The sequence below is a fragment of the Mobula birostris genome, chromosome 9 (assembly GCF_030028105.1).
Source record: "Mobula birostris isolate sMobBir1 chromosome 9, sMobBir1.hap1, whole genome shotgun sequence".
Lineage (NCBI taxonomy): Eukaryota > Metazoa > Chordata > Chondrichthyes > Myliobatiformes > Myliobatidae > Mobula > Mobula birostris.
In genome coordinates this window covers 137,560,743-137,573,967 of record NC_092378.1, presented here as the reverse complement: position 1 = coordinate 137,573,967, position 13,225 = coordinate 137,560,743, and the positions used below count along the sequence as shown (strand labels likewise).

General features: G+C 41.0%; 1 protein-coding gene across 1 annotated transcript in view; it reads right to left on the bottom strand.

Annotated features, from left to right (window-relative positions):
• The window catches only part of grin2aa (glutamate receptor, ionotropic, N-methyl D-aspartate 2A, a), a 304,621-nt gene that overhangs the window by 193,674 nt on the left and 97,722 nt on the right, over nucleotides 1–13,225 (bottom strand). The gene's annotated exons all lie outside the window — the stretch shown is intronic.

Below are 13,225 nucleotides of genomic sequence, written 5' to 3'. Positions count from 1 at the left end.
GAAAAGAGCGCATGAAATAGGCACCCATTGTTACAACTCTGGTCACAACACCATTCTGGCCCTTGAGGGAGATCAGTTTAAGTTTTCCAGAATAGACTGCAATTCTAATGGTACAAGGAGAGATTAAATAAATTTTCATGCATTCCCTGCACGGAAGAGCTTAAGAAATAATTAAATTGAAGTTTTAAGATTTTAAGGGAAAGTAACCGGGTGGGATATCTGGCATGAGATATATAATCTAAAAATTAGGGAAATTCAGAAGCCAAGTTGCAACATATGATGATCCAACACAGAATCAGATTAATTATTATTGAGTTAAATGGCTTGAAATTTGTTGTTCAGCGATGGTGATACCATGTAAAGTCATAAAATTGCTATAAATTACAAAAATAAATAATTGGGGCAAAAATGGAGAATAATGAGGTGTGGATTCATGGACAGTTCAGAAATCTGATGGCAGAGGGGACAAAGCTGTTTCTGAATCATTGTGTGTGGGTCTTCACAAACAGTCCACATTGTCTGTACCAACTGTCATGCCAATATAAACTGCATATCTGTCTGTAAGTGTTTTGTATTCCTCAATTCGCAGCCTGTTCACACGTCTGTCTCAATGCCTCTTAAATGTTGCTATGGTGTCTGCTTCCAACACTTCCCCTGGCAGTGTGCTGAAGGCATCTATCAGTCTCTGTGTAGGAAATAAAACTTGACTCATAAATCTCCTTTGAATTTTCTCTCTCCCCTTAAAGCTATGCCCTCTAATATAGGAAAAAGACTTTGACTATCCACCCTGACTTTAATTTTATATATTTCTATTAGGTCATGCCCTCAACCTCTCACACTCCAGAGGGGAAAAAATAACTATGTTTGTCCAACCTCTCCTGAGAGTTAGTACACCCTAATCCAGGCAACATCTCTGTGAACCCCTCCCCAGCCTCTCTAACACCTCCATATCCTTCCAGTGATGCAGTCACCACAAATGCACACAATACTCCAAATGTGACCTAACCAAAGTTTTATGCAGCTTTGGCAGCTTTCTAAATGTACAATAGAAATTTTGCTTCCACTATCCGTTGGTTCATTTTTCTAACTCAAAGTCCGAAGGTTGATTGATTTTGGATAACCAAAACAGAAAGAGAGAAGAAAAGAAAATGCCTGCATTTGGACCTAGTTTACAGTTCAGTCTTAATCTCACTGAAGGACAGATAAGATCCATGGAGATAAATAACTTACACATGTACCTACATTTTTGTACATTTTAAATAGTACAGAGGATGATATTTTAGAAAAAGCTATCTGCCCTTTTCAGACTTTGTATGTTTTGAATAACATTTAAAATTGAACAGTGCAATTAAAACAACATATTCATGGACAAAGAGCTGAATGCGTTAAGGAAACAAATCTTGCAATGATAACAAAATCAAATACTGACGGAATACTGAGCAACTGCACCATAGAAAAGATCCTCTCTGGATACATAAGGGCGTAGTACAGCAACTGCTCTGCATGGGACCACAAGAAACTGCACAGAGTTGTAGACATGGCTCAGCACTTCACGGAAATTAGCCTTCCCTCTATGGACTCTGTCTACTGTACACTTCTCGCTGCTTCGGTAAAGCAGCCAGCATAATCAAAGACCCACGTAACCCAGATATCCTGTCCTCTTCCATCTCCCTTCATGCAGAAAATAATAAAAGCCTGAATCGGTGGACCATCAGGCTAACGGGAAGCCTCTAACACTCTGGTATAATAGTAGTGTGGTTCCTTTGAATGTTAAGATGGACTATTAACCTGACAATCTACTTTGTTATGACCTGACACTTTATTTTCTACCCGTACTGCACTTTCTCTGTAGCTGTTGCACTTTATTCTGTGCTCTGTTATTGTTTTACCTTGCACCACCTCAAGCACTGTGTAATGATTTGATCTGTATGGATAGTAATGCAAGACAAGCTTTGCACTGCATCGTGATACATGTGACAATAATAAATCTATCCCAATTGCAGTTCCAAGTTCTAGATTTAAATGCAAGGGTTTGTTTCAACTGCAAACAAGAGAAAACCTGCAGATGCTGGAAATTAGAGCAAGACACACAAAATGCTGAAGGAACTCAGCAGGCCAGGCAGCATCTATGGAAAAGAGTACAGTCGACGTTTTGGGTTGAAACTCTTCGGCAGAAATGTTGACTGTTTACTCTTTTCCATAGTTGTTGCCTGGCCTGCTGAGTTCCTCCAGCATTTTGTGTGTGTTGTCGATTTATTTCAGTTAACTTTGTCTAGGTTCTGCCTAATAGTTTGATAACATATAATGTAATACTTTGTTCTTGATTTGTGGGTACCTGTAAGCAAACGAATATCAAGGTTGTATAATTTATATATACTTTGCTAATAAATGTACTTTGAACTTTGAAGAAAGTTGCAGGCATTAAGTGGAAAATTAAATCATTTTACACTTGGTGGTAACACTAGGCACAACTAGGATGAACTTAGAAAATGTTACATCAATGTACAACCAGAATTTTTCCAATAAATGTGCTTTAACTGTAGATCAGAACAATACCCCTAATATTCAACCATAGTATCTCCAGTTCAATCATCAATGAAGGCTAAGCCCTCTCTGATAATATAATTTAGTAGTAATTATTCCCAAAATATTGGTGGTGTGCCTAGCATTTCCAATAAGGTTGCCATGATCATTTAGGGAAGACAACTAGAAAGAGCAGAAATTTTTAGCTTTTCTGGACACTTGGAAAGAAAGGCCAGTGAGCCAGATTTTGCTTGGGATCACCAATGTTCTGCACTAAATTGCTGACATACCCCAAAATAAATACCTTGAAATTTCAGAACACCTATGCTAAGGTGGAGTTCACAAATTCATTGAGAGCTGTGCTGGCCAATTCCCTCCGAGCTCCTGTCCTAGACATCTTCATGGAGTTTAAGGGGATTTCATCAGGTTCCCAGGTCAGCAAGCCATCACATGAAGTCTTGAGATGTGGGACCAAATCTTTGGGAAGGGGAAATAACTTTTGACTATCAGAACATCCTTCACTGCTGAAGTTTAAATAAGGTTAAAGGCAAGGAGATGCAAATCTCCTATTGCTAATATCCAGGAGTTGTCACCAGCAAATTAGATTTTGACGGTTCTAATTGAGCTAAGCACAGCACAAAGTTGTCAGAGACATAGGTTCTAATTATGCAATCTGTCACTAAGTCTGAGGATTGAAATGATGAAAAATGGGAGAACAGTTCTGTACAGTATCAGCCTGGAACTGAATATGCCTCCCTGAGATTGAACCCCAGAAAGAAATAACATTTGCAATTCATTTGGTCACCAGCCAGTAAAAGAGGATTCAAGATAATTCTCCATCTTATGCCACTTCCAAGCTGTTCATTGCATCTTGCACTGTTACAAAGCCCAATTCCAACCTGAGTGACAACGTGTCATTCTCCAGTGGGCATATTGCAGACATCTGACCATAAGATCAGAAGACTATAAGACATGGGAGCAGAATTAGGCTATTCAACCCATCGAGTCTGCTCTGCCATGTCTGATTTATTATCCCTCTCAACCCCATTCTCCTGCCTTCTCCCCATAACCTTTCATGCCCTTACTAATCAAGAACCTATCAAACTCCGCTTTAAATATACACAGTGACTTGTTCTCCACAGCCATCTGTGGCAATGAATTCCACAGATCCACCACCCTTGGTGAAAAAAGTTCCTCCACATCTGCGTTCTAAAGGGACGCCCTTCTATTCTGAAACTGTACCCTCTGGTCCTGGACTTCCACCACTATGGGGAATATCTTCTCCACGTCCAGTCTATTTAGGGATTTCAACATTTGATAGATTTCAATGAGATCCCTGCTCATTCTTCTAAACTCCAGCAAGTACAGGCCGAAAGCTATCAAATGCTCCTCATACATTAACCTGATCATTCCTGGGATCATTCCGTGAATCTCCTCTGGATCTTCTCCAATGCCAGCATATCATCTCTTAGACAAGAGGGCCCAAAACTATTCACTGACCAATACTTTATGAAGTCATTTGAACTCAATATCCAATTTTCTAACTTTATGTAACTCACTTTCTCTATCTGTGAAGTGTTGCCTCACCTGGAAGGACTGTTTGGGACCCTGAATGGTGGCAAGAGAGGAGGTGTAGGGACAGGTGTAGCGCTTACACTTACAGGGATAAGTGCCGGGTGGGAGATCCGTGGGGGTGGACGTGCGGATAAGTGAGTCGCGGAGGGATCGATCCCTGCGGAAAGCGGAGAGAGGTGGAGAGGGAAAGATGTGCTTAGTGGTGGAGTCCTGTTGAAAGTGGCGGAAGTTGCGGAGGATAATGTGCTGGATCCGGAGGCTGGTGGCAACACTTCACTTGCGAATCTGTTGGGGTCATCTATTGCATCTGGTGCTCCCGGTGTGGCCTCCTCTACATCAGTGAAACCCGACACAGATTGGGGGACCACTTCGTCAAGCACCTCCACTCCATCCGCCGCAACAGACAGGATCTCCCAGTAGCCACCCACTTCAACTCTGCTTCCCATTCCCACTCAGATATGTCCATACATGGCCTCCTCTACTGCCATAATAAGGCTAAACTCAGGTTGGAGGAGCAACACCTCATATACCGTCTAGGTAGTCTCCAGCCCCTTGGTATGAACATAGAATTCTCCAGCTTCCGGTAATTCCCTCCCCCTCCCTTCCTCTATCCCTATTTCGCATCACCTCCCTCATAGTTCCGCCTCCTTCTACTATTGTTCTCCTGCCAATCACCTCCCTGCTTCCCCTCCCCCACCCCTTTGTCTTAAAAATTACTGTTTTTTTCAACTACCAGCATTCTTCAAACCCTCCCCAAAGTTCTTCCTTCTGTCCTGACGAAGGGTTTCGGCCCGAAACGTCGACTAATCTTTTCAACTGATGCTGACTGACCTGCTGAGTTCCTCCAGCGCATTGTGAGTGTTCCTTATTCACTTATCAGAAGACCCTTGTCCAGAAATTAGATGATGTTGTGCCACACTCTAATGCACAGAACGATTCAATTCCTATTAGAAAATCTATTATAAGGTGAAATACAAGATGTACTACCAGTAGTACAAACCCTTGCCATTTTCCATCAGCTTGCTATCACACACAGAGGATGCCATGGTAGGGTAGGGGCTATTGGTTATGGTTCAGGGCATCCTGGAGTTTGGAGTTTCATCCCTATGCCATCTGTGAGGAGTTTGTACTTTCCCCCTGTGAGCTGTGCGGGTCTCCTCCAGGTGCTCTGGTTTCATCTCACAGTACCAGTTGGTGGGTTAATTGACCAGTGAAAATTGTCCTGCAATTAGGCTAGTGTTAAATAGGTGGGATGCAGCTCGTTGGGATAGAAGGACCTGTTCGGCACTGTATCCCTAAAGAAATTAAACAGAGAGAAGCCTAGGCTTGCATTGCGCCCTCAGAACATCAATGTATGCCTTGGCACCATTTACGTAACTGTCATCGGGCAAGATCATGCTCACGGGTGGTTAATGGATTTGTAGTGAAGGGCCAGCTTGCTGTATGCTGCAGCACCAAAGCACAAACATGCACAGATCAGTTGCTGGCACACTTGACCTCTGCTCTACCACTGGGCTGAATGTAGCACACTGGGCTGGGTGGTGTGGAGAGAGGAGGGTGGGGTTCCCTTCTCTTCCCCTATCAATTATTCTAACTTAAATGTCTACCCAACTCCCTTTTGAAGATCTTATTGATTCTGTTTCTACCTCCTTACAAACTATTTAGAAAAACTTACTTCATGATCTGTATGAAATTTTTCCTAATATTCTTTTGTTTAAAAAGGGATTAGCTATAATTGTTAGCCTTACATTGAAACACACAATGAAATGCGATATCTGCATTAAATCAAATCAGTAAGAATTGGGCTGGGGGCAGCCCACAAGTGTTGCCATGCTTCCGGCACCAACATAGCATGCCCACAACTCACTACCCTTAACCCGTACCCGTGGATATTTGGTTCGTGGGATGAAACCAGAGCACCTGGAGGAAATGCAAGCAGTCGGGGAGAAATCATGCAAACTCTTTACGGTGCCAGGAATCAGATCTTGATTGATTTTACAGTTGGCAGTGCAAAGCCTCACACGAACCACTGCGTTACCATTTTACGTGTTTTGCTCTATCAAATTTCAAAATGTTAATGCACCATAATTGTGAATAGATATTACAGCAGCAAATGGTGTGTAATTTCAAAAGCTGAAATTAGAAGGTGTAGCTAATTCCAGGTGTATTGAAAATGCCGTGTGTTTAAACAATCATTCAATTTGCTCGCAAGAGTTTATTCTGTACTTTCTCTTGTGCATTTTCATTGTCACCCAGGAAGTGCCCTTTTCTCATTGCTACTGTCAAAGAAGTAGTACAGGAGCCTGAAGACACACATTCAACATTTCAGGAACAGCTTCTTCTTCTCTGCCATCAGATTTCTGAATGGATATTGAGTCCACTTACGCTATCTCACTGCATTTTTGCACTACTTATTTAATTGAATTTTGATATATATTTTTTAATTGTAATTCTACAGATTTTTTATTATTAAGGATTGCAATGAACTGTTGCCGGCAACCAACAAATTTCAGTTCATTGCCCATTGACACTGGGCAGGTCTACCACCAGAGGTCATGGGTTAAGGTTGAAAGGTGAAAAGTTTAAGGGGGGACATGAGGGGAAAATTCTTCACTCAGAGGGTTGTGAGAGTGTGGAACAAACTGCCAGCACAAGTGGTGCATTCGAGCTCAATTTCAATGTTTAAGAGAAGTTTGGATAGGAACATAGATGGCAGGGGTATGGAGGGCTATGGTCCTGGTGCAGCTTAAATGGTTCAGCATGGACTAGATGGGCTGAATAGCCTATTTCTGTGCTGTACTTTTCTATGACTCTATTACATATGCCAATGATATTAAACCTGATTCTGATAATTCAAGTATACATTCTCTCATGAGCTTGAAGGAGGCCATTTCACCCATTGGCCTAAGTCAGCTCTCAAAGTAATCCAGATTCCTCGTTGTAACTGTTTAAATAAGGTTAAAATAAGCAATTGCTTTATTTATATACAATTAAAATCATGTGAAAATTATCATCAAAAAGTTACTTATTTTAGAACAAAATCTATTGATGTAGCATAATTTAATAGCATTACTTCATTCCTTTCCGATACAGGTTTATTTAATTAATTCAAGCACCACATTTTTGTGTGTTGATTTGTGTTATAAGCTGAAGACCTTGCCTTAGTTATACCGATTACTGTGGTCTCACTCATTTCTGAATATGTTATGCTTAAGGACGTGTCTTCATTGCTCAATATCTAATTATATAACAACATAAACCCCCTAGTGATCTGAAATCAAGTGTCATGCCAAATGCATGTTAGCTTCTTCAGTTTCTTTGAAAAGAAGCTGAAAAAACATTCAGCCAAAGCCTATCTGAGCTGCTGCATTTCAGAGTTTATAATCACACAAAGCCATAGACACAAGCAAATTTTAAATAATGTTGGATGCCTTTGCTGAAAAAAACAATAAATCACCTTACCTTGTTTCACCAAAGGCCTGGATTCTAGCCAATAGATGTGTTCCTTGCAATGCCTGCTTTGAGGTTGCTTAACTTCCAAGAAAGCCCTAAATATCCCTTAACATCCAGCAGCAAGACTCTTTTTGGTTTACCATCCATGGGCACTCTGGTTCATAAGAGAGGCCTACCAACTGGAAGTCTGCAGCACAAAGCTGCAGTGGAGGAGACCAAGGTAGGTCGAGTGTGTGGGAAGTAAGGAAGGGAGGTTGAGGAAGGATGAGAAAACAACAGAATGTTGAGGACAGAGGAATTCCCAGTTACTGGTTTCTCCATCACAGGGATATGGATGCTCCAATGGTTGTTGGAGTTCCAGGGCCAGGATTAATGAAAACACAAATTGTGGCTATTAGTGAGGGGGCAGAAGCAACAAAGTTCAAAGTAAGTCATCAAAATATGTACAGTATATTTCACAATATACTACATTTTCTTGCGGGCATTCACAGCTGGTCAACGACTCAATGAACAACTACACACAAAGACTAACAAATAACCAATGTGCAAAAGAACATGAAATGTGTAAGTACAAATAATAATAATAATAAACAAGCAAGAACAACTTACTTAATAGATACAGCCATTCCAAACACACATAACGTACAGAAATCAATAAGTGAAAAACACCAGAAGTATGCTGAATTAAAGAGGAATTTGAAAGACTATGAAACATGAACAGGGTATACATTGTCCCAATAGTAATATCTGCAACTGGCATCTTCCCAAAGTCACAACACAATAATATTAAACAATTAGGGCTACACGGCAATGTCTATGTACATCTTCTGAAAGCCACAATACTAAATGTCACTAGAATAGTCCAAAAGTTCCTTGCAATTGAATAATGTGTGCTTGTCTATGTCCGTACTTCAGGTGTTACCAGCTTAAGCTAAGATAAAAATAATAAAATAATAAATTAAAAGTAAATAAATAATACTGAGAACATGAGTTGTAGAGTCCTTGAAAGTAAGGTAACTCTCTTAGGCTGGGTATAAAAGTCCTGATCCTTCTGGTTCACAGGCAGTGATGTAAAATCGTTTACCTTAGGGAATTGTTTCTTTTGCTTGTTTTCTGCCACAGGGTTTACTGCAGCCTGCAGAACTCACCAGACATGCACTGAAGAAATGAAATGACTGTTAAAATGAATGCGGGCAACCTAAGTATAACACACTCGTAACCAGCCCACATTCCATGATTGAACGGCTGCCTGTTCTTTTTCTGTCACCATCATAATTTAAATGGATGGTTTCTTAACATGATTTTTTTATTAAATGATAGCCAAACCCACCTGTTCTAAGGCTTTAATATTTAGCTTGAGACTTTCCAAAGGTACATTAGACTTCTGAGTCTGGATAAGGTTTGCTTTCTCACAGTTTAATGCCTTACAGGTTTTGTAGCACTAGTTGGGCCCCACTGAAACTCTGCATCTGTGACACTGGCATCACTGGAGACCATTCAGTAATAGATGTAACTACCAACTGCCCCACTTAACAAGTTCATTATAGTTGCACTACCAAATAAACCATTAGCAGATTGAATTCATTCATCCAAGTCCTTTTTTAAATTATGCCCATGCTTAATTTATTTTCAATACCAAACTAATTTTTTCACTGTGAGAAAAATCAAAAGGTTCATGAAAAACAGAGCAGCATTTCTCTATGTTGTAATGTTTGTGCTTAATTTTACTAATGTGTTAAAAGACATACGCTTAGTGACCAGCATCAAAGTTGCTGGTGAACGCAGCAGGCCAGGCAGCATCTCTAGGAAGAGGTACAGTCGACGTTTCGGGCCGAGACCCTTCGTCAGGACTAACTGAAAGAAGAGCTAGTAAGAGATTTGAAAGTGGGAGGGGGAGGGGGAGATCCGAAATGATAGGAGAAGACAGGAGGGGGAGGGATGGAGCCAAGAGCTGGACAGTTAATTGGCAAAAGGGATATGAGAGGATCATGGGACAGGAGGCCTAAGGAGAAAGAAAAGGGGGAGGGGGGGGGAAAGCCCAGAGGATGGGCAAGGGGTATACTGTCCAGCTCTTGGGGGCTCCATCCCTCCCCCTCCTGTTCTCTCCTATCATTTCGGATCTCCCCCTCCCACTTTCAAATCTCTTACTAGCTCTTCTTTCAATTAGTCCTGACGAAGGGTCTCGGCACGAAACGTCGACTGTACCTCTTCCTAGAGATGCTGCCTGGCCTGCTGCGTTCACCAGCAATTTTAATGTGTGTTGCTTGAAATTCCAGCATCTGCAGATTTCCTCGTGTTTGTGCTTAGTGACCACCTTATTACATACTCCTATACACCTGCTCATTTATGCAAATATCTAATCATGCAGTCATGATCAGGAGGTTCAGTTGTTGTTCAGCCCAAATATCAGAACGGAGAAGAAATGTGATTGAAGTGACTTTGACCTTGGAATGGTTGCTGCTACCAGATGGAGCTGTTTTGAATGTCTCAGAAACTGCTGATTTCCTGGGATTTTCATGCACAACAGTCTCTAGAATTTACAGAGAATGGTGTGAAAAACAAAAAAGAACAGCCAGTGAGCAGCAGTTCTGTGGGTGGAAATAGTTTGCTAATGAGAGAGGTCAGAGGAGAATGGCCAGATTGACCCAAGCTGACTGAAAGGCATTACAACAGAGGTGCACAGAAGAGAATCTCTGAACGCACAACACATCAAACCTTTAGTGGGTGGGCTATAGCAGCAGGCTGGGAAGGCACACTCAGTAGCCGCTTTAATAGGTAGCTCCCGTATTGAATAAAGTGGTCATTGAGCGTGCATCATCACTAAATCAACATGGCACTGTTGAAGCAATAAACTGATGTTGGAGAAGTCAAACATTCAGCTTTCCATTGCCAGCTAAATAACTTCAAATATATACCTAAGTGGATCCCCTATTGCAACCTGGTCAACACAACCCCTTTCACTTGCTAGCCTCGGTCTACAGGTGTTTGATAGCAAACAGTGTAATTCGATAATCACTGACCTTTCCTGTGGACTTACTCATGTAAACCATGTCAGATGAAACTAGCCTTGTGTAAAGATATTCACTTAGATTCCAACTTTCTTCTTCTATTACTCCATAAATCCAAGCTCTTAAAAGAGCCTGATGTATTCAGTTCAAGTTTCGAGCCAAGTCTGATATTGTGGCATGATAATTTACAACTGCAAAATACTACACGTGCTGGGAAGCTGGGGTTGCCATGGTAGCCTAGCGGTCAGCACAATGCTATTACAGCTCAAGGCAGAGTTCAGAGTTCAACTCCGGAGCCATATATAAGGAGCTTATACATTCTCCCCTTGACCATGTGGATTTCCTCCTGGTGCTCCTGTTTCCTCCTACTGTCCAAAAAAATCTACTGGTTGTTAGGTTGATTGGTCAATATAAATTGTCCAGTGATTAGGCTCGGGTTAAATAGGTGGGTTGCTGAGCAGAGCAGCTCGTTGGGCCGGAAAGTCCTGTTCAGCTTTGTATTTCCAAATAAAAAATAAATAATTAGAACAATAAAATAAATGAAGTATGAATTGCAAAAGATGGAGAGGGAGGGGGAAGGTTGATACTTTTGTTGCTTGGGATCTTTTCTTCTGCTTCATCGATGTCTGGAAAGAGAAAGGATTTGAGGTTGTATACTGTATATGTTCTCTGGTATTAAATTGTACCATTGAACCATTGAAGGACATTAGAAATACTCAATAGGTCAGGCAGCATCTGTTAAGAGATAAAGGAAGCTGCATTTTAAGATCAATGATCTTTTCTCATTTGTACCTTTAATGATTATTTAGAAGTTTCAGTCACATACAAGTGGTGAGAATCATTTGCAAACTACACAAATTTTACCCTAGCAACACGCACAAAATGCTGGTGGAACACAGCAGGCCAGGCAGCACCTATAGGAAGAGGTACAGTCGACGTTTCGGGCCGAGACCCTTCGTCAGGACTAACTGAAAGAAGAGATAGTAAGAGATTTGAAAGTGGGAGGGGGAGGGGGAGATCCAAAATGATAGGAGAAGACAGGAGGGGGAGGGATGGAGCCAAGAGCTGGACAGGTGATTGGCAAAAGGGATACAAGGCTGGAGAAGGAAGAGAATCCTGAGATGGGAAGCCTAGGGAGAAAGAAAGGGGGTGGGGAGCACCAGAGGAAGATGGAGAGCAGGCAAGGAGTTATTGTGAGAGGGACAGAGAGAGAAAAAAGGAGGGGGGGGGGGATAAATAAATAAATAAATAAATAAATAAGGAATGGGATAAGAAGGGGAGGAGGGGCATAACAGAAGTTAGAGAAATCAATGTTCATGCCCCAAAAAAAAGCCAAAAATGCAAATTTTACCCTATTTGTAATCATCTATACATTGTACTCAGGAAATTTGTTTGAAACACAACTATAGCAGGATCTCAGTGTTTACCAACAAAGTGATATGCAGTGATTTTAAAAGGCAGAAACAAACCTCCAGCATTTTCAGCTGGTGTCCAAGATCTGAATGGCAGGGTAATCAAAAATACTGGAAATATTCAGCAATATTCAGAAATAACAAGTATTTTTAAGAACTTAAACAATAGGAACAGCGTAAGATTCCTTCAAATTGCCCTGCCATTCAGTAAGACAGTCAAAGTTATCCTTTGTCATCATACACTACCCTGGGATTCATTTTCTTATGAGCATTCACAGTAGATACAAAGAAATGTAAAAGAATCAATGATAAACAACTAATGTGCAAAAGAAGACAAACTGTGAAAAAATAATGATAATAATGAATAAATAAGTAATAAATAATACCGTGAACTTGAGTTGGAGAGTCCTACAAAGTGAGTCCACAGTTTTTGGAATCAGTTCAGTATTGAGGTCAGTGAAGTTATCCATACTGGTTCAGGAGCCTGAAGGTTGATGGGTTAAAAATGTTCCTGAAACAATAGCTAACCTTCTATCTTAGCACCAATTTCGCTCCCCGCCCCCTGTTCCAATATCCCTTGCTTCTTCTAAATGTTCAAAGATTTACCGGTCTCAATGTCTGGGTCTCCAGAGGCTCCTCCAAAGAAGAAAGATTGCCCCTCCCACTCCCTGCTCCTGCACCATCGCCAATCCTGTCTCCGAGTGAAGAACTTTTTCCTCATTTCTGTCCTAAATGACCTAACCCTAGACTTGCATATACAGTGCCTCTAAAATGTATTCAAACCGCTCCCTCCCCCAGAAGTTTTCATGTTTTATTGTTTTACAACATTCAACTGCAGTGGATTTAATTTGGCTTTTTTGACACTGATCAACAGAAAAAGACTCTGTGTCAAAGTGAGAACAGATCTCTATGAAGTGATCCAAATTAATTACAAATAGAAAACACAAAATAAATGATTGTGTAAGTATTCACCCCTCCCACCACCCCCATTTAATATGACACACCAAATCATCACTGGTGCAGCTAATTAGTTTTAGAAGTCACATAATTAGTTAAATGGAGATCTGTTTTTGGAGACCTGTGGGCACTCAAGGTGTTTCAATTGACTGTAGTAAAAATACACCTGTATTTGGAAGGACCAACTGCTGGTGAGTCAGTATCCTGGCAAAAACTACACCACGAAGACAAAAGAACACTCCAAGCAATTCCACAAAAAGGTATTGAAAAACACAAGTCAGGTGAGAGATACAAGAA